The sequence below is a fragment of the Oryctolagus cuniculus genome, chromosome 12 (genome assembly GCF_051225735.1).
Source record: "Oryctolagus cuniculus isolate XC-2025 breed Fujian yellow rabbit chromosome 12, ASM5122573v1, whole genome shotgun sequence".
In the NCBI taxonomy this organism is placed as follows: Eukaryota; Metazoa; Chordata; class Mammalia; order Lagomorpha; family Leporidae; genus Oryctolagus; species Oryctolagus cuniculus.
In genome coordinates this window covers 63,152,291-63,174,305 of record NC_142878.1, presented here as the reverse complement: position 1 = coordinate 63,174,305, position 22,015 = coordinate 63,152,291, and the positions used below count along the sequence as shown (strand labels likewise).

At 42.0% G+C, this 22,015-nt stretch overlaps 1 protein-coding gene and 1 pseudogene across 2 annotated transcripts in view; both read left to right on the top strand.

Moving 5' to 3' along the window:
* GPR176 (G protein-coupled receptor 176) overlaps positions 1–22,015 on the top strand; it is a 133,030-nt gene that overhangs the window by 8,447 nt on the left and 102,568 nt on the right. The gene's annotated exons all lie outside the window — the stretch shown is intronic.
* Positions 13,875–15,380, top strand: LOC103351210 (small ribosomal subunit protein uS5-like; annotated as a pseudogene).

Genomic DNA, 22,015 nt, shown 5'->3' with positions numbered 1-22,015 from the left:
AAAATATCGTGTTCTGTGCTGAGAGTTAGGCATAGAAGTAGAACGTTTTTGATGCAGGTGAAGTAAGCAACTAACTTGTTGTCTGGTCTCTGAAATGATTTCTTCCATAATTTACCAAAGACTTTTTCCACATACTGTTTTTCTGAATAAGCTATTTAGACTGACCAGTGACTGGAAGCCTATTGTGAAAAAAAATTTTTTTTAAGATTTATTTATTTTATTTGAAAGGCAGAGTTACAGAAAGGCAGAGAGAGAGAGTGAGAGAGAGAGAGAGAGAGAGAGAGAGGTCTTCCATCTGCTGGTTCACTCCCCAGATTGCCGCAATGGTGGGAGCTGTGCTAATCGGAAGCCAGGAGCCAGGAGCTACTTCAGGGTCTCCCACACAGGTGCAGGGACCCAAGGACCTGGGTCATCTTTCACTGCTTCCCCAGGCCACAGCAGAGAGCAGGATCAGAAGTGGAGCAGCCAGGACTCAAACTGGCACCCATATAGGATGCCAGCGTTGCAGGTGGTGGCTTTACCTGCTACACCACAGCGCTGACCCTAAAAACTTTAATTGTGAAGAAACTTTCATGTTAGCTGGGTAAAAAAGCTTTAGTAGTCCTATAGCACAAAAACTTAGAGGGGTTTTTGCCTACATGGGAAAGTAGGAGTTGGCTCTAGGCAAAATCTAGAAGGCTTTACCCAAGGCAAAACTAAAAAGTAAGAAAAACTTTATCTTCAGAAAATCAACTGTTGTTTTCAGAAGTTTTATTCTGTCTCTTCATGGATACTTTTTTTTTCTTCTTTTTTGTTATTTTGGATTCCAATGACCTTATTCTGAGTTGTTTACAAGGAAGAGTGGATTGAAAGTTCTTTTTGCACCGAAGTAAATTTATCTTTTAATTCTATTTTCCACAAACTTGTAGGAATATCCTTTCTTCCAAGCTTAACAATATCTGTCTTCCATAGTCTCATGTGGCATGCTAAACAGATAAGCCAGTTTATTTATTTATTTATTTTAAAAACGATTTGTGTATTTGAAAGGCAGAGTTACAGAGAGAGAGAGAGAGAGAGATCTTGCATCCCCAAATGGCCACAACAGGTAGAGCTGGGCCTGGCCAAAGCCAGAAGCAAGGAGCTTCATCCAGGTCTCTCACATGAGCAGCAGGGGCCCATGTACTTAGGTCATCTTCTGTTGCTTTCTCAGGTGAAGTAGCAGGGACCTAATCAGAAGCAGAGCAGTTGAGACTTGAACTGGGGCTCCAGTATGGGATGCTACTGTCCTAAGCAGTGGCTTAACCTGCTGTGGTACAACGCTGGCCCCAATAAACCAGTTTAAATGTTGATGCTAATACTTGTTAGTGTATCAGTCTCTAAGAATATAAGAATACTTTATTTTTTTTTAAATGGAGTTCACTATCTTAAGCAAAAATGGTGACAAGTTGAGCATTTCACATATTGACAGCAATAGGTAGAAATGGGTTAGATCATAAGCTCGGGAAAGATGGATGTCACAGGAGATTTAAACAGTTTTTTCAATGGTTTGGCAATTGATTCATGGATATCAAATCATTAATTATAAAATATATAAAAATTAATTAGAATAGAGATGAAAAAGGGATTTAAAGCCATAAAAAGGAACAAGATACAAGTACCAATCTAATGCCCTCCTGTTCCTTTTTAGGAACCCTCCATTTTTCTAAATTCTCTACATCCCATAGGTTTGCCTATATGGCCTGATGGGAGGGTCCTAAAATATTGATCCAACCTCCATTCTTATTTTTTTTACTAAGATCTATTTCAATTAACTTTATGCACATATGATTAACTCTACAACAAAGAGTATGAAAAAAATCTGTTCCTCAGCAGTTGACAAAAGGGCTGTTCAAAGTCATTGCTTCTCAAAGTGTCAATTTCACGTCTATAGATTACCTTTTAGGTGCTCTATTAATTGTCACTGTAAGAGAGAACATATGGTATTTGTCCTTTTGGGACTGGCTTATTTCACTAAGTATGAGGTTTTCCATTTTTATCCATTTTGTTGCAAATGACAGAATTTCATTTTTTTTTACTGCTGTGTAGTATTCAGTGGTGTACATATTCCATAATTTCTTTTTAAAATTTTTTTCAAATATTTATTTATTTTGAAAGTCAGAGTTACACAGAGAGAAGAGAGGCACAGAGAGACAGAGAGAGGAGAGAGGTGTCTTCCATCTGCTGGTTCATTGCCCATTTGGCCACAAAAGCCAGAGCTGTGCCAATCAGAAGCCAGGAGCCAGGAGCTTCTTCCGAGTCTCCCATGAGTGTGCAAGGGCCCAAGGACTTGGGCCATCTTCTACTGCTTTCCCAAGCCATAGCAGAGAGTGGGATCAGAAGTAGAGGAGCTGGGACTCGAACTGGCACCCACATGGGATGCAGGCACTGCAGGCAGTGGCTTTACCCACTATGCCACAGCACCGGCCCCATCCCATAATTTCTTTTTCCAGTCTTAGTTGACTGGTGTTTGGTTTGTGAATTGAACTGCAATAAACATGGGGGTACAGATAACTCTTTCATATGCTGATTTCATTTCCCTTAGGTAAATTCTCAGGAGTGGGATGGCTGGGTCATGTAGGTCAATATTCACATTTCTGAGGTATCTCCATGCTGTCTTCCACAGTCACTGTACCAACTGTGGATTAGGATACCTTTTTCCCCACATCCTCACCGGCCTTTGTTTGTTGATTTCTGTATGAAAGCCATTCTAACTGGAGTGAGGTGAAACCTCATTGTAGTTTTGATTTGCATTTCCCTGATGGGTAGTGATCCTGAGCATTTTTTCATGTGTGTGTTGGCCATTTGGATTTCTTCTTTTGAAAAATGCCTGTTTAAGTCCTTTGCCCATTTCTTGACTGGATTGTTTTGTTGTTGTTGAGTTTCTTGATCTCTTTATATATTTTGGTTATTAATCCTTTATCAGTTTCATCAGCTATGAATTTAAAGATGGCTCCTGTTCTGTCCAGCACTTTTTTTTTTAAAAGATTCATTCATATGAAAATCAGAGTTACACAGAGATAGAAGGAGTGGCACAGAGAGAGAGAGAGAGAGAGAGAGAGAGACAGGTCCCCCATCCTCTGGTTCACTCCCCGTTTGGCCAGAACGGCTGGAGCTGTGCCAGTCCAGCCAGGAGCCAGGAGCTTCCTCCAGGTCTCCCATGTGGGTGCAGGGCCCAAGCACTTGGGCCATCCTCCATTGCCTTCCCGGGCCACAGCAGAGAGCTAGACTGGAAGAAGAGCAACCAGGACAGAATCTGGCACCCCAACCGGGACTAGAACCTGGGGTGCTGGCGCTGCAGGCAGAGGGTTAGCCAAGTGAGCCACGGTGCCGACCCCGCACTTGCAAGTGTTCATAGCAGTATGCTAAGTTTGTGAAAGTTGATCTGTTATGTTGCCAGAATCAGGAGTTGAAGAATAAGCAAAATACATTTAGTAACAAAAAGTGGGATGATTTCTAGACTTGATCCCAGAGGACATATGATTCAAACTAGCATTAGGTTTTTTTTTTTTAAACAAATATTTGTGTTGAAATAAGCTAGGATTAATAGAGGCACTTTGAAGGAAATTTACTTGTGGAAGAACTGCCTGATTCTAAAATATTGGAATGATATGTAAATTCAAGTTGGATTTTGGAAAATTTGTTATATACAAATGTGATTTTGAACCTGAAGAAAAGAACCCTGAATTTTGAAAGTACCCAGCAGGAATAAGTCAGTCTGAAATTCAGGGACAGATCTGGAAAGAACACTTAAACCCATTTTTTTCTGAGGAGCTGTTTTTGCTACATAATGGAGGACTTCAATAATTTTATTAAATGAATGAATAAATTTGATTCTTGTTATTTTACAAGATTTTACCAAACAAAAAGTTTGGTTCTATTGAAATTCCATCATGAAGCTAAGGCTTTATTAAGGATTACTGTCAAGTGGAAAATAAGTATAAATAAAGCCTCCTTAATACATTGTAAGGCCTGGTCCACACTCAATAGCCAAGTATATATCCCTGAACTCTCTCAATTATTACTGGGTCAATTAAAAAAAATTCTCCTCTCTCCTCCCCCCAGCACACAGAGAGATTTCTCTTCATGGCCTCTACTAAAAACTCTTGAATGTTTCTGTTCAGGAAATTTGTTGTTCCATAAATCTAAAAAAAAAAAAAATCATTGTGTTTAAAAGCCAGAGATGAAGAGATCCTCTGTCCGCTGGTTATTTCCCCAATGCCCACAACAGCTGGGGCTGGGGCAAGTCTAAAGCTGAAAACCAGGATTGCAATACAAGTTTCCACATGTGTAGGAGCAACCCAATTACTTGAGCCACAAGTAGTTGCCTCCCAGGGTACATATTAGCAGGAAGCCCAAAATAGGGAGCAGGGCTGGGACCTGAACCTGGGTACCCCAATAAGGGATGCAAGCTTCCCAAGCTGCATCTTAGTGGTTGTGCCAAATACTGGACCGTCAAGCAGTGCTTTGATTGGTGGCCACACTATATTCTGAGGAACCCTGGGAAGCATTTCCTTCCACTTGCAGTGAAAACTTGCTTCACCAATCTGAGACACTATAAAAGACTTTCGCACGAAGCCACAAGTGTCTAGGCATCTTGGCACTTCAAATACATTCTAATGACGGTTTTATTATCACTTTTGGAACTCATAGTTTGTTTTCTGGTAAAAATTTCTCCCTATGGGCAAGATTATAGTTACAGGCAAAGCATGAAACATAAAGCAGTCTTTCTTTCTTATTTCCTCACTATTTTTCTTTTAAGGAATTTTAAAACTATAGGAAAAAATTTAACAAATTATCATAAACTCACCACTTATAAATAACAGATGTTAGCATTTTATATTTATTTCATATATTTTAAAGTATTTAATTTTATTTATAATTTATTTAATTTAGTTTTTTTTTTGGGTGTTCTTGCTTTCATAATTTATAAAAATAAATGAAGTGTTGCACGTTAAATCTCCCCTTTTCCCTCTGCTGGAAGTGTTCTATCCTTTGTTTTTTAGAGACAGTCACTATGCTGAATTTGTTGTACAGCATAAATATCCTTCCTTTCTTTGTCCTGCTGGTTCTACCTGATGCTTGTCTGTGATCATAAAATTTTTACTGGTTGACACTTAGTCATTGCCTACTTGCAGGAGTAGATGACTCAATATGAAATGTTGATTTTCAAATAGTGGTTACCTTGTCTAGGTAGACAACATATGTGAGGCATTTAGGAAGTTCATAGAGATCCTTTAATGAGGACCGACCAAGAGGGTTTTGTTAATGGGAGATGAATGTTTCTTGTGTAATTTAGTTACTCTCAATTCATGTGCTAGCATGATAACTACCAACCAGGTATATTACATTAACCTTACATTTCTACCGGGTTTTATAGTTTTTAACGTGAGGCATATTGCTCCATTCAGTCATCGTAGCAGCCTTATAAAATCATGTAGGGGGCATTTTCTGCTTTTATTTTCTCACTACACTTCTTCCTCCTAACAGGACTGTCTCCCCACAATAACATGTGCATACTCATGGTGCCCTCCCTTACAGGGTTCCTAGTTACAGCAGAGCCTACTATCAAAAGAAGACAACAGCTGTAAAAGCATTTAGCAAAGAAAAATGTTTACTTGTGAAGATGGATTGCAAGGGAGTTCAGACTTGCCAAATGATGTATAACACAACAAGTATTTAAAAGAAAAACAATCTCAAGGTTAGCAAGCTTTCATTATGTTCATTCTGAAAAACAGCTATCTCACATAAGTGTTAGAATCTCAAAGTTCGCATATCTTCATAGATCAGCATTGCAGAAGTCAGTAAAATTGTAAAATAATAAAATTGATTTTATTAGGAGCCAACAATTTACAGAAAAGGCTCAATATTTGATTTATTTTGGGGGCCAAAACTAGATATTGTTTTTTTAAATGTATGTCTTTGGGAGAATTGAGAGTCTCAGGTCCCAGTTTGTGTGTGTGTGTGTGTGTGTGTGTGTGTGTTTCCTTCTGACTATATGATGTAGTGTGCAGATGCATCAGGGCCAGGGGATAGTTTTACCTTCATACCAAACTAACCAGTTTATATACAAAGAAATTTATTACAAAATATTAGCTTTTAGAATTTATGAGAGGATATGGCAACTAAGCTTGGATCCCACAAAGCTAGGCGCCTAGTCAAGATATATGCAGTCATTCTGGTTCTAGCAGAAACCATGGGTCTGTTGCCATGGGCCACCTATGACATGAGGACTGAAATAGTAGAACTGTATAACACAGCTGTCCCAGAGGAGCCAAAGGCATCTGTCATATCTGATGGCTCTGCGCCCAGCCACTATCCCATGTTGATCATGTCCACTCTTCCTTGGGAAGAGATCTGAACAGAACCTGCATCATGAGCTTGCACCCACTGCAGAGCTGTCCGCAGAGCAGGGTACTTGGCTTTCCAGGCTTTGTAGCAGAGGGGAGCAGATGGTTAAACAGATTACAGAAGGAAGATTAAATGAACCAAACTTCCGTATCTGCCACTTTCTATTTCATATGGTTCTTATAAGACTGCCTCACGGTACTCTCTAGTCCCATTCCTACCCTGGGATCTAGGCCTTGCTGACTTTAGTGTCCTGTTTCCCTGTCCATGGTGATTTGACCATGGGATTCAAGCTTGAGCTATCATGTCAGAGTCTTTGCTGGAGAGGTACTGGTAGAGAAGTCTTTCTAAAGTGGTTGCTGAGCAGGATAATGGAAGTCAGGAACTGTGTAGTAGCATATTTCTGTTGTAAGAGGACTAGGATAGAGAGAGAAGCAGAGGTGAGAGCGAGGTTTGTGTGTGTGTGTGTGTGTGTGTGTGTGTGAGAGAGAGAGAGAGAGAGAGGGAGTGAAAGAGAGAAACACAAGGAAGGGACAGGTGAGGAGAAAAAGAATGAATCCTGGTGATATTGTTTGATTCCTCAGAGGTCCTGCGCCTGATTCTACTCCTGCATTTTGAAATTACACAAACCAAAAACAACAGGATCTTGAGTTGATTTTCTGTCACACACAACAGAAATACCTTTTTTTGTTGTTGTCAACATTTGTATCCTACATTTAGGCAAACAAGTTCAGAGGGTTAGTAACTTACATAACAACATGTTTTCATTGCCCAGCAGGGCCTGATGCCATGGATTTTGGATGCTAGGAAGAATAGAGGCTGACACCCGGTACTGTGAGAACCGAGCAGGAGCTGGATAGAGAAGGCCTGGCAGCTGGAGAGATGCTCATTGACGCTCAGGAGGATTGCAAGGTCTAGAAGTGAAAGAGTCAGGAGTGGAAGGTCATGTTTCAGGTGTGTGAGTCACGAACCCCAGGATGTACAGGAGACTGGAAGCTGTGGGGTTGGCAAAGGTCCATGAGCTGCAGAAGCAGAAGTCTAGAGAGACCAGAAAATACTTGGCAACTGCTCTGAAACAGCATCCATATTTAATCAACAGTTTTTACACACAACAGTTGCTGATAATTAATATAAAAACATAATAGAAAGAAAAACCATTTAGCTGTGCTAAAAAAAAAAAAGGGAAATATTGCCCTTGTTAGATGTAGCTTCCCAAAGAGAGAGAACTCAACAGCCACTGGGAACAGGCTGAATTCTGCTCTCCTGAGTGTTTCTCTGAACTCCTGGGGAGTACTGCAGGCCAGGCTGTGGGTAAGGCCTGGGAAACACACTCTCTCCCAACCACACTGCTTCAGCCACACCATGACTGGCTGTCAGATGGAGAGTGTGATCAGCTGCTCCATGTTTTCTGCTTTGAATAGCCAGTGTCTGGCTGGCTCTCAGGATGGTCACAGAAGAAGACTTTTTTTTTTTTTTTTTTTTTTTTTGACAGGCAGAATAAGACAGTGTGAGAGACAGAGAGAAAGGTCTTCTTTCCATTGGTTTACCCCCTAGATGGCTGCCACTGCCGGCGTGCTGCGCTGATCCGAAGCCAGGAGCCAGGTGCTTCCTCCTGGTCTCCCATGCGGCTGCAGGGCCCAAGGACTTGGGCCATCCTCCATTGCCTTCCCGGGCCACAGCAGAGAGCTGGACTGGAAGAGGAGCATCTGGGACAGAATCTGGTGCCCCAACCGGGACTAGAACCCGGTGCCACAGGCGGAGGATTAGCCTAGTGAGCCGCTGCGCTGGCCTTTTTTTTAAGATTGATTTATTTATTTGAAGGGCAGAGTTAAAGAGAGAGAAGGAGAGACAGAGAGAGAATGCCATATCTTCATCCCCTGGTTCCCTCCCCAAATGGCCACAGCGGCCAGAACTGGGCTGATCGGAAGCCAGGAGCCAGGAGCTTCTGCCAGGTCTCCCATGTGGGAGCCCAAGGACTTGGGCCATCTTCTACTGCTTTCCCAAGCCATAGAAGAGAGCCGGATCAGAAGTGGAGCAGCTGGGACTCAAACAGGTGCCCATATGAGAAGCCAACACTGCAGGTGGCAGCTTTACCCAGTAGGCCACAGTGCCAGCTCCTCATGTATGACTTTTTAAAAAGAGCTTATAAAACTTGCAATGGAAACTCATATACCCAAGAATGATGGGTTATATTTCCTCACTTTTTTTTCTTATTCCATCAGATAACTTGTGTAGAAAACCCAAAGTAGCATTGACTGGGGTAATCCCAGGTCATCATACCTTCTCCAAACCAAATTTCAAATCAAGTAATTGGGAGAGTACCTTGTATTAATAGATGACTTTGTGTTTTCTGAGCAAGCATGTTTGAGAACACCTCTTCCTGAATTAGTGGGTGTGCAATATCTACTCTCTGGTTCCCTGAGCATCCTCGTGTGAGCTCATTTGCACCTTTAATTACAGCTATTTTTTGGTGGGGCTTCCTGTGCAGTTTCTTGTAGATAAGAAACACTTTGAGTGGCTGTTAAATGAAAAAGAAAGAAAAATTCTCTGAAGTCAACCTGAGTGTGAATTTAATTTCCAGGAACACAGAGTTCAAGTGAGACTCAAGCAGAGACAAATAATCAAATTTTGGTTTCCAGACCCTCTCATTGATTGATGAGAATAGCACCTTTTTTATTTGTCCTGTTGTTTCTGTGACCTGCTCTCAAGGTTGCAAATCTTTAGCAGCAATGTATCTACAAATGATCAGAAACTCAAAGAGGAAGCTTTCTGTCTCTCTCATGTGAAAGTCAGGGGATTAGGGACCACAGGGTTAACTGCCTGTTTCTCTGTGGGATGCTGCTATTGTTATGATTGGTGGGACTTTTCTCTGGAGAGTGCCAAATCATTTTCCTTGTTAGTAACAAATCAATGGGCTGTAGCTGGTGAAGATCACGCCAGGTGCTTGGGAAGGGTGAATTCTAGCCTGGCCCTGCTGCTGAGCACTGGGCTGACTGCTGGTAAATCATTTTGTGATTGTAATTGCAAGGCAGAGGTTTTTAAACTTAGTGTGCATAAACATTGCTCATTAAAAATGCAGATTCTTGAGTTCTACCAACAGACATTCTATTTTAGTGGATTGGCATCTGTATTTTTGATGAACACTCTACTTAATTTTGATGTGAAGCAGATATTTCACACTTTAACTTCAGTCTAGAGGATGCCTGACCAACTTCTTAGTGACTGGACATGATGGGTGGGCACCAGGGGCCCTCTCAGAGTATAGCCCTGAGAGTCAAATGATGAAAGTAGATTTTAGGAGCATGGGAAGGGAGAAAACAGATTATTTAAGAAAGTGCTGAAGTCATTTAAATATTTTTAAAATGTCAATTCCTACAGCCAACTTTTTCTTGCAAAGAGAATGGTTGGGATGCAGAGGAAGTAGGAATTTAATTTTGGGGTTATTGCTACCAGTTCTGCCTATCTTTTAATAACTAGTGTTGCTTAAGGGCAGAAGATACTATGGAAAAAATAGAGACTTTGAGTATGAATAGGCGTGGCACCTTATCAAATCTGACATAAAGAATTGCAAAATTTTGTCAATAAGATAATTGAATCTCCAAGTTCTGTCCCTTCTAGCCATCTCCACATTAGATTAGTTCATATCCTGTAAGTAATAACTAAGATACTTTTCAAAAGGGCAGGAGGGAAGTACTTATATTTGCCTTTTGGGGTATAGCTTTGTATGACTTAGTGTTAGCTATATGATTACTCCCCCATTATCTTTAGGTGCTCATTCTCTATCTCACAACCCAGTTTCTCAGTATAGAAGATTAGCTGTGGGAAAAATGGTAGATCTGTCTGATGTTATATAAATTGCAAAACATTAAGTCAGTTTCCACTTGTTCTTGGTAGAATTTTTAAAAACATATAAATTGAATTGAGATAAAAATTAAACTTCAGGCAGTGTGTACCATCTCTTGGGGACTTTCCTATACCTCTGTTAGTGTTTGGTGCTCCTGTCTACTTGAGCCATGTCAGTTATGCTGTGTTTCACCCACTGTGTAGTCAAAGGTCCTTTTCAGTTGACACAAAAGAGAACAGAGGGAGAAAATGGGAATCAGAAGGACTAATTAAGGGTCATATGACTTTGGGGAGAGTTGTTATTGACTTAGTGCGCAAATCTTTTTTTTTTTTTTTTTTTTTTGACAGGCAGAGTGGACAGTGAGAGAGAGGGACAGAGAGAAAGGTCCTCCTTTTGCCGTTGGTGCACCCTCCAATGGCTGCCGCGGCCAGCGCGCTGCTGCCAGCGCACCGTGCTGATCTGATGGCAGAGCCAGGTACTTCTCCTGGTCTCCCATGGGGTGCAGGGCCCAAGCACTTGGGCCATCCTCCACTGTACTCCCTGGCCACAGCAGAGAGCTGGACTGGAAGAGGGGCAACCGAGACAGAATCTGGCACCCCGACTGGGACTAGAACCCGGTGTGCCGGTGCTGCAAGGCGGAGGATTAGCCTAGTGAGCTGTGGCGCCCGCAAATCTTTTGTTAGAAAGTAGACAACCAGGAAGCTTGGGGGCAGATTTAAAAGTACATCCCAGGACTGGTGCTGTGGTGTAGCAAGTAAAGGCACTGCCTGTAGTGCTGGCATCCCATACGGGCGCTGGTTTGCGTCCTGGCTGCTCCACTTCTGACCCAGCTCTCTACTATGGCCTGGGAAAGCAGTAGAAGATGGCCCAAGTCCTTTTGCCCCTGCACACTCGTGGGAGACCTGGAAGAAGCTCCTGACTCCTGGCTTTGGATCAGCGCATCTCTGGCCATTGCGACCAATTGGGGAGTGAACCAGCAGATGGAAAACCCCTCTCTCTGTCTCTACCTCTCCTTCTCTCTCTGTGTAACTTGGACTGTCAAATAAATCCTTAAAAAAAAAAAAGTACATTGCACTTCCATTTACTTTGCTTATTAGGGCTTCTTATTGTAAATATCAGGCATCTTAAATGTGTGGGTTTAACTGAATTTATGTATCATCCTATTGACTTTGTGTTTACATCCTGTTAACTTCAGTGTTGACTCATATTAGATTGAACAACTCCTAAAACACTCAAACCTTTATTCTTGCTGTCATGGTACTTTATCATCATCCCTGTCATTATTCAATTTAGAAGCCCAGATTAGCACCTGAACTTAATCATTTTAAATTATCTTAATTTTATCATTTAAATATATCTAGTTTATCATTTGAATTTATTTAAATTTAGCCAATATGTTTTAATTCTTTGTATCAACCAGTTAATTTCAGAGGGGAGAGGAGAGAAAGAATTTGATTATGTAATATTACTGCTCTTACTATGTACCTGCCTTTTGTATCTTCATCTAAATATCAGCTTTAAAAAATGTTTGATAGTCAAGGAGAGAATGTTGAAGATCTTACTGCTGGATATGTGCTAGTCTAGTTGATTCTACTACACTAGTCAGAACCATTTTGAAATAATTGTGAAACAAATTATGAGTGCATTAACTAGAACTATCACCCAACCCATACTTCTTTCTCTTGTTTACAAAACTGTTTTGAGACATCTTGTCGGATACTTTACTGAAAGCTATACACCATATGTCTACTGCATCTCATACTGATATAATAAGGAGAATATGACATGCTTCATTCTTAGTGTACCACGCTAGCTCCTAATTATTTTTTTTAAAAAGATTTATTTATTTATTTGAAAGTCAAAGTTACACACAGAGAGAAGGAGAGGCAGAGAAAGAGAGAGAGTCTTCCATCCGCTGGTTCACTCCCCAATTGGTTGCCGGAGCTGTGCTGATCTGAAGCCAGGAGCCAGGAGCCTCCTCTGGATCTCTCATGGAGGGGCAGGGGCCCAAGGACTTAGACCATCTTCTACTGCTTTCCCAGGCCATAGGAGAGCTGGATTTGAAGTGGAGCAGCTGGAACTTGAACCAGCACTCATATGTTATACAGGCACTGCAGGTGGCGGCTTTACCCACTGAGCCACAGTGCCAGCCCCCCCTAATTACTTCTTGCTTTCCTGTCATTAATTCATTCTAGTATCGATTGGCCAATATGAATTTTGTTATATTTCTCTTCTTTCCCTTTTTCTTTTTTTTAACTGGGTTTTAATAAGAGTAAATTTTTAAAAACATTTATTTATTTATTTGAAAGGCAGAGTTACAGAGAGGCAGAGGCAGAGACAGAGAGGTCTTCCATTTACTGGTTCACTCCCCAAATGGCCACAACAGCCAGAACTGGGAGTCAGGAGCTTCTTCTGGGTCTCCCACGCAGGTACAGAGCCCCAAACACTTGAACCATATTCTCCTGCTTTCTCAGGCCATAGGAGAGTGCTGGATTGGAAATGGAGCAGCTGGGATTTGAACCAGCACCCACATGGGATGCTGGTACTGCAGGCGGCTGCTTTACCCACTTTGCCACAGTGCCAACTCCTCCCTTCTTCTTGTTTCTAGGCTTTTGATTCCTTTCCTATCCTCTTTATTTCCTTAAAGCTCTCCATGGTTGGCCTCAAATAGTGCTTCTCAAGCATCAAGGTAAATGAATTTATTGGGAATCTTGTTACAGTGCAATTTCTGATTCAGGAGGTCTTGGATGGGGCCTGAGATTGTTCATTTTTAGCCAACTTCTGAGTGATGTTGACTCTCTTGATCCACAGACTATACCTTGAGTAGCTGAGAACTAGAAGACCCAGTGTTCAGCATGGGAGATGTGGATCTGAACATTTTTCTCCACCAGGAAGGAAGTCCCTGGTGCATAAGGCTCTCAAATTCTTATTCTTGCATTTACAAACTCATCCTCTAAAAGTTAACTCTCTCATTCCTTCATCATCAAGTTTCTTGCTCCACTGGCTTCTCTGTGGTCCCTTCTCACACTCCAGTCCCTCCTTCCATAGTGCCACCTTCCATTCACAGTTACTCTTCTTGGAAGAACAGCCTTCAATTTCAGGCTTCCATTTTATTGCCTTCTGATTACTCTTCAGTTAACAACTCTCATCATATTGTCCTCCTCTTTGAAACTCTTCCCTAGCTCTCCTTTCCTTCTAGTTCCTTGTAGTGACATTCCCGAATCTGGCTTTTCTTTCCCTCTCCAGCTCCTCTCTTTATACCCCAGGAATTCCAAACTACACTTGGCTCCCAGGGCATATCATTCTGTTTTCAGTCTTCTTGCCTTACTTAGCTCTTATTGTTGCTCTGTCAATAAAAGCTCTTCCTTGTGTTGTTCATCTAGCTGACTCCTCTCATTCTATGATTATTGCTTTGACTGTTTGCTTCCCCTGAGAAACTTAAGCTTCTATTTTTGCTTATATTTATTTTTGCATCATTCACTAATAATTGAAAGCAGAGCTACACAGTGCTTTCCCTCTCTAGCCTGTAGGTGTGACTATAGAATTATTATAAGGAGTTATCTTACAATAATTGACATGATGGTGGTCAGTCTTATTGAGGTGTTTTAAGATACTGAGTCACTTGGCACCATCACTATGGATGTTTTAAAAAAGGTGAAGACTAACTGCTTCTCTGAGAGAATACCAAATGGTGGATTACACTGGTACAGCAGAAGGACCCGGAGGCCCTGGGGGCCCTGGAATGGGAGGCCGTGGCAGCTTGCGCTGAGGCTTCGGCAGTGGCATCCGGGGCCGTGGTCGTGGCTGGGGCCAGTGCCAAGTCTGCAGAACTTTCCGAGGCAAAGCTGAGGACAAGGTGTGGTTCCCTGTCACCAAGCTGGGCCACCTGGATAAGGACGTGAAGATCAAGTACCTGGAGATCTACCTCTTCTCCCTGTCCATCAAGGAATCTGAGATCATTGACTTTTTCCTGGGAGTGAGGATGAGGTTTTTTTTCTTTTCTTTTTTTTTTTTTTTTTTTTTTGACAGGCAGAGTGGACAGTGAGAGAGAGAAACAGAGAGAAATGTCTTCCGGCCGAGGATGAGGTTTTGAAGATCATGCCAGTGCAGAAGCAGAGGCAGGCTGGCCAGCAGACCAGGTTCAAGGCATTTATCGCCACCAGGGACTACAGTGGCCATGTCAGCCTGGGTGTGAAGTACTCCAAGGAGGTAGCCACTGCCATCCGAGGGGCCATCATCCTTGCCAAGCTTTCTCTTGTGCCTGTGCACAGAGACTACTGGGGGAACAAGATTGGCAAAAGCCACACCTTGCTTTGCCAGGTAACCCGACACTGTGGCTCTGTGCTCGTGCACCTCATTCTGCTCCCAGAGGCACTGGTGTCTCTGCCCCTGTCCCCAAGAAGCTGTTACAGATGGCTGACGTTGATGACGGCTACACCTCAGCCAGGAGATGTACTGCCACTCATGGGCAACTTCGCCAAGACAACCTTCCATGCTGTTTCCAAGACCTACAGCTATATGACTGCCGACCTCTGTAAAGAGACTGTGTTCACCAGGTCTCCCTATCAGAAAATCACGGACCATCTTGAGAAGACTCAGACCAGAATGTCTATGCAGAGGACCCAGGCTCCAGCTGTGGCTACAAAATAGGTTTTTACACAAGAGAAATAATGTGAATTAAGCCTTTTTTTTTTTTTTTTAAGATGTGAAGACTTAACCATCACTCTATAAGAGAAGAATATTTTTAGTTTATCATTGTGTGAATTACCCTTGTTGACCTACACAATATTCACTGACATTGTAGCTTCATGAAAATGAGGTGATAAAATGAAGATAATGTTTTGTCAGATGAGAATGCTTTCACTAACGTGGTCCATAGAAACAGTAATGAATGAAAGAAAACTTGGTGCTTTGACAATAGGCAGGGTCACTTGCTGCCTTAGAGAATAGCCTTGGGGCCAGTGTTGTACACTGGCAGGTAAAGCATCCCATATGGGTGCCAGTTCGTGTCCTGGCTGTTCCACTTCTGATTCAGCTCCCTGCTAATGGCCTGGGAAAAGCAATGCCACCCACATAGGAGACCTGGAAGAAACTCCTGACTCCTAGCTTCGGCCTGGCCCAGCCTAGCTGTTGTGGCCATCTGGGGAGTGAACAAATGGATGAAAGATCTCTCTTTCTGTGTCTCTCCCTCTCAGTCTGTAACTCTAACTTTCAAATAAATAAATAAACCTAGAAAAAAAAAAGTGGCCTCCTGCAAATCACTGAACTAAATGGGTTTTCCCAACAGGAACTGAAAATAGAGATGGAGAGCTGTCTACAAAGATGCAGAAGCTGAAGCCCTGATGGATTATTAGCTGATTATTCAAGATATATAGACTCAGGATCAGAAACAAATCAAGTCCAAAAGAAACTAGGCTATAGCCAAATAAAAATTTTTAAATACAATTTGAAAATACTTCCCATAGCTGTGGTTATGATCTCTCAGGCAACAACAAATGTGAGTTGTTATCAGATGCATTGTTGCCATGGCATTGGCTGATGTGAGAAGGGATCGTGAAAGGTAGAGGTTGAAGGGCTAATAGACTTAAAACTTTATTTGCAAAGTAGCCTTAATCTGTGTGTTTCACAGATCAGTCTTAATGCCTGGAATACAGTATTTTGTAAATGTGTCTACAGTGAACATAAATTATGTGAAATATTTAAAGTTAAATAAAGGAAATACCTTTGTTTTATGAGGAAACTATTCTTCATAATTTTGTTTTGTGCTTGCTGCATCATGTAATGACCTAGATTCTTGTGACTATAGAGCAGAGCTTGCCAAATAGAATCAGAATTGTCAGCTTCATTAAGGATATAGCATGTATTAATTTAATGTCCTTTCCTTGGGGACATGGAACTGTTGATCACTGATTTTCTAGCTGAAATTTGGAATAAGAACTCTGGCCTTTTTTAAAAAACAGACAAACCTGATTTCCTGGCCAGTCTGTCTCTGGGTAATGACTCTTGGTTTTTGTTGTCTTTCACCAAAATGCATTTATTCAAACTGAACTCTGCTTCTGGTAGCTTGTACCAGAAAACAAAGAAACTACAACCAGAGCTAGAAGTAATGTTTTAAATGATAAAGCTTATGTGAAAGCTCTTAGTCATAATAATCTGTTTTGTGATGAAGTGCTTGACTGTGCCACACTTGTCCTGGGAGGAAAACAGGACTTTATAGGTAAAGACTGCTATGGGGCTCTGCAGTCAGATAGCTCCAGGTTTAAGTCCCAATTCTGCCACTTACTAGCATTTTGTCCTTGGGCCTGCTTTTATTATTATAATTTTAAAAGGAATTTTTAAAAAGGTTTATTTATTTATTTGAAAGAGTGACAGAGAAAGACAAAGACAGAGATCTTCCAACTGCTGATTCACCCCCTAAATGGCTTCTGATTGCTGGGGCTTGTCCAGGCCGAGGCCAGGAGCCAGGAACTCCATCCTGGTCTCTGACGTGGGTGACAGGGGCCTGGTTACTTAGGCTGTCACCAACTACCTCTTAAGTACCCCAAATTGTCAAGCATTAATTAATATAGTGAGGGCTCAGAGCCACCTGAAAAGAAAGTATAAGATGGTAATTCCAATAAATAAACCAGGAAATAATGAAATGTCCTATTTACCACCCCCCAACCCCACATATCTATTGCTTAAAGTGGGGCTGCATTAATTTTCTATAGCTACCATAACAAAATATTATAAACAGAATGGCTTAAAGCAACAGAAATTTATTCTCACAGTTCAGGAGGCTAGAAGTCTGAAACTAAGGTGTAGGTAGTTTGATTCCTTCTGAAAGCTTTAAGGGAGAACCTGCTGTATGCCCCCTCCTGGCCTTTGGTACTTTCTGGCCATGCTTGTTCTCCTTTGGCCTGTCGCTGCATTACTCCAGTCTTTGCCTTTGTGATCACATGGCCTTCTTCCCTAGGTTTCTTCTGTCTGTGTGTTCTCTCTTCCTCTTAGAAGGAAACCCGACATCGGGTTTGGGGCCAACCCTGTTCCAGTGTGACCTCATTTCAATTTGATTATATCCGTAAGGAACCTAAACCTAAATGACATCATAATTATAGCTGAGGGAGGTAAGGGAGGGGTTCAGACTCCAACATATCTTTTCAGGGGTTATACTCCAGCCCACTACAATGGCAGACTCACTAAGTTCAAATAGAAACTCACCATCCCTCCTTCCTCCTCATCCATTGCTGTCTTCTCTAACCACAACTTATTGAGTCGTATTACTTAATCATGCTTCCCATTTCCTAATATATTTGGTTTAAATTTTTCCGCTTGGCTCTATCCTGCTACCTGAAATGACTTCTTATTTTAAGAAACTGCTCTCCCTGACCTTGAATCCGTATTCTCTTTGTGTTGTTCCCCACACATGGGAGGACTTTTCTCTTCATCTGCATAAATCTTCTCATTCCTAAGGGTGGGATTGTGCTTCACACTATATTTTTTTCCTGCAGCACCTAGCTGAGTACTAGTACATAATATGTGCTCAATAAATATTTTGATTATTTTCCTAAAAAAGCAGAAGAATTTAGATTATAGATTGGAAAGAAAGTTAATGGTTTCTTGTACTTGAATCCCAAAATTCAAGTTGCTGAGAATTGGTTTGTCTTAATAGCTTAAAGTATTCAAGAAGATTATTTTCTTTTTGTTTAAAAATTCCTACCTGGGTTATCAGTATTTGTTTATAGTCTCATTCTGATGCTAGCCTACTTTGGCTCTAAAACAGCATGAGCAGGAGTGGGTGTTTGGCTCAGCAGTTAAGATACTGCTTGGGATGCCTTCATCAGATATCAGAGTGCTTACAATTGGGTCCCAGTTATCCTACTTCTGATTCCAGTGTCCTGCTAATGTCTACCCTGACAGGCAGCAGGTGATGATTCAAATACCTGTGCTCTGCCACTCACATGAGAGACCTAGATAGAATTCTGGACTTCTGGTTTTGTCTTGGTCCAGCCCTGGCTATTGCAGGCATTTAGGGAGTGAACTAGCATTCTCTCTTTCTCTCTCTCTCTGGCATACTAATTACTCTACACATGAAATTTTTGTTATTTATTGTCAGTACTGAGTTCAGGGCCTGGAAGATAACTTTTTATCAGTGGCATAATATCTAAAAGCATAAATGGAACCTGCTTTGTAGTTTGTTTATCTTATTATCATTGTTACAAAGCTGGAAAATAGGGCCGGCGCCGCGGCTCACTAGGCTAATCCTCCGCCTAGCGGCGCCGGCACACCGGGTTCTAGTCCCGGTCGGGGCGCCGGATTCTGTCCCGGTTGCCCCTCTTCCAGGCCAGCCCTCTGCTGTGGCCAGGGAGTGCAGTGGAGGATGGCCCAGGTGCTTGGGCCCTGCACCCCATGGGAGACCAGGAAAAGCACCTGGCTCCTGGCTCCTGCCATCGGATCAGCGCGGTGCGCCGGCCGCAACGCGCCAGCCGCGGCGGCCATTGGAGGGTGAACCAACGGCAAAGGAAGACCTTTCTCTCTGTCTCTCTCTCTCACTGTCCACTCTGCCTGTCAAAAAATAAAAAAAAAAAAAATAAAAAAATAAAAAAAAAAAAACAAAGCTGGAAAATATTTTTTTTTTAATCTTTTATTTAATGAATATAAATTTCCAAAGTACGACTCATGTGTTACAATGGCTTCCCCCCCATACCGTCCCTCCCACCCACAACCCTCCCCTTTCCCACTCCCTCTCCCCTTCCATTCACATCAAGATTCATTTTCGATTATCTTAATATACAGAAGATCAGCTTAGTATACCTTAAGTAAGTATTTCAACAGTTTGCTCCCACACAAAAACATAAAGTGCAAAATAATAGATGATTTTTTTTAAATGATGATGAAATCAGATCAGACCTATTGTCATGTTTAATCCCAGTGAGAGTCAAGTTGGGAATTGATAATTTCTTTCTTTCTTTTTTTTTTTTTTTACAGAAGATCCGTTTAGTGTACATTAAGTAAAGATTTCAGTCGTTTGCACCCCCATAGAAACACAAAGTGAAATATACTGTTTGAGTACTCGTTATAGCATTAAGCCTCAGTGTACAGCACGTTAAGGACAGAGATCCTACATGAGGAGTAAGTGCACAGTGACTCCTGTTGTTGACTTTACCAATTGACACTCCTGTTTATGGCATCAGTAATCTCCCTATGCACCAGTTATGAGTTTCCAAGGCTATGGAAGCCCCTTGAGTTCTCCGACTCTTATCTTGTTTAGACACGGTCATAGTCAAAGTGGAGGTTCTCTCCTCCCTTCAGAGAAAGGCACCTCCCTCTTTGAAGACCTGTTCTTTCCACTGGGATCTCACTCACAGAGATCTTTTTGCCAGAGTGTCTTGGCTTTCCATGCCTGAAATACTCTCATGGGCTTTTCAGCCAGATCCGAGTGCCTTTAGGGCTGATTCTGAGGCCAGAGTGCTATTTAGGACATCCGCCATTCTATGAGTCTGCTGAGTATCTCACTTCCCATGTTGGATCACTCTCCCCTTTATTTATTCTATCGGTTGGTGTTAGCAGATACTAGACTTGTTTATGTGCTCCCTTTGACTCTTAGTCCTTTCATTATGATCAATTGTGAACTGAAATTGATCACTTGGAGTAGTGAGATGGCATTGGCACATGCCACCTTGATGGGATTGAATTGGAATCCCCTGGTATGTTTCCAACTCTACCAATTGGGGCAAGTCAGCCCGAGCATGCCCCAAATTATACATCTCTTCCCTCTCTTATTCCCACTCTTATGTTTAACAGGGATCACATTTCAGTTAATTTTCAACACTTAAGAATAACTGTGTGATAATTACAGAATTGAACCAGTCATATTAAGTAGAACAGACAAAAAAAAAATACTATGAGGGATAATGTATTAAGTTGTCCATTAGCAGTCAGGGCTATGCTGATCAAGTCACCATTTCTCATAGTGTCCATTTCACTTCAGGAGGTTTCCTTTTTGGTGTTCAGTCAGTTGTCACCGATCAGGGAGAACATATGGTATTTGTCCCTTTGGGACTGGCTTACTTCACTCAGCATGATGTGTTCCAGATTCCTCCATTTTGTTGCAAATGACTGGATTTCGTTGTTTCTTACTGCGGTATAGTACTCTAAAGAATACATATCCCATAATTTCTTTATCCAGTCTACCGTTGATGGGCATTTAGGTTGGTTCCAGGTCTTAGCTATTGTGAATTGTGCTGCAATAAACATTAGGCTGCAGACCGCTTTTTTGTTTATCAATTTAAACTCCTTTGGGTAAATTCCAAGGAGTGGGATGGCTGGGTCGAACGGTAGGGTTATCTTCAGGTTTCTGAGGAATCTCCAGACTGATTTCCATAGTGGCTTGACCAGTTTGCATTCCCACCAACAGTGGGTTAGTGTCCCTTTTTCCCCACATCCTCGAGCTGGAAAATATTTAAGAGGTTTTTCTGATCTTCTACCTCTTCAACAAAGAAGGTCTAAGACAACACAAATTGCTCCCTCCCTGTTGGCTTCTGCCTTATTCTACTGCCCTCCCAGTTGTATATTGGAAGGGCCGTATTCCAGGGTGCCAGATTTAGCCTGTGGCCCCAGTAGAGGCCTGTTCAAGCCCAGTTCATCCATGGTCTGATGGACCTTAGTTCCAATTCACATTTCTTATGATTGCCAGGCCCAGAGCCATTAAGTGGGTGGTGAGCAGATTTGTGTTTCTGATTTTTAATGGGAAAAAGGGTTGGAGTCAGTAGAGTTTCTTTTATCTGGGTGATACTGAACATTTTTGTGTGGTATTGATAGCTAGGATAATGAGTCAATATTTGCGAGGCAAATAGATTAGTGTCTGGCACAAAACAAATGCTACAACATGTTTGAAAATAAATAAAAAGTATAATTTGTAGTCAAAATCTGAGTATAAGATTCCACGCTGCCTCTCTCAGAATCTCCATGGGCCCTCTGCAGGCTGAGCCTAAGCTTTAACTCCTCAGTCTTCCATTTGCCCTTGTGGTCATATTTTTGTCTTTCCGCCATTCACTCTCTCTCTCTCTCTTTTTTTAAATGATTGATTTATTTGAAAGACAGTTACAGAGAGAGGGGGAGACACACACACACAGAGATCTTCCATCTGCTGGTTCACTCCCCAAATGGTCACAGTAGCCAGGGCTGGGACAGAAGCCAGGGAGCTAGGAACTCCATCTGGGTCTCTTACATAGTAGCAGGGGTCCAAGTACTCACATCATCTGCTGCTGCTATCCTACGCACATTAGGAGGGAGCTGGATTGGAAGTGGAGTAGCCAGAACTTGAACCCGTGCCCATATGGGATGCTGGCATCTCAGACAATGGCTTAACCTACTATGCCACGATACTGGCTCCAACTCCCATTTAAGAAAAATCACATGAGTTGCATTGAACTTCATTTATTATTAGAAAGGGATAGAGGGAGGGATGGAGATATCAGTATCTTCCACACGCTGGTTCATTTCCAAATGGCTGCAAAAGCCAGGGCTGGGGCAGGTTTAAGCTAGGGTCTTGGAACTCAATCCAGGTCTCCCATGTGAGTGGTAGGAATCCGAGTACCTGAATACATCCCAGGGTCTGTATAAGTAGGAAGCTGGAATTGGAAGTGGAGCTAGGACTTGAACCCAGACACTCTAATGTGGGATGCTGTTGTCTCAGGTTTTGCCAAGTGTCTGACCAGGTCACTCTCGTTAACTGTAACCTTCTGTAAGAGGGAAATACCCTTGCCTAGGAGCCTCTTCGGTTTTCAGTGCAGTCTCTTCGGTAGATAACTGCAAAAACACCTAATT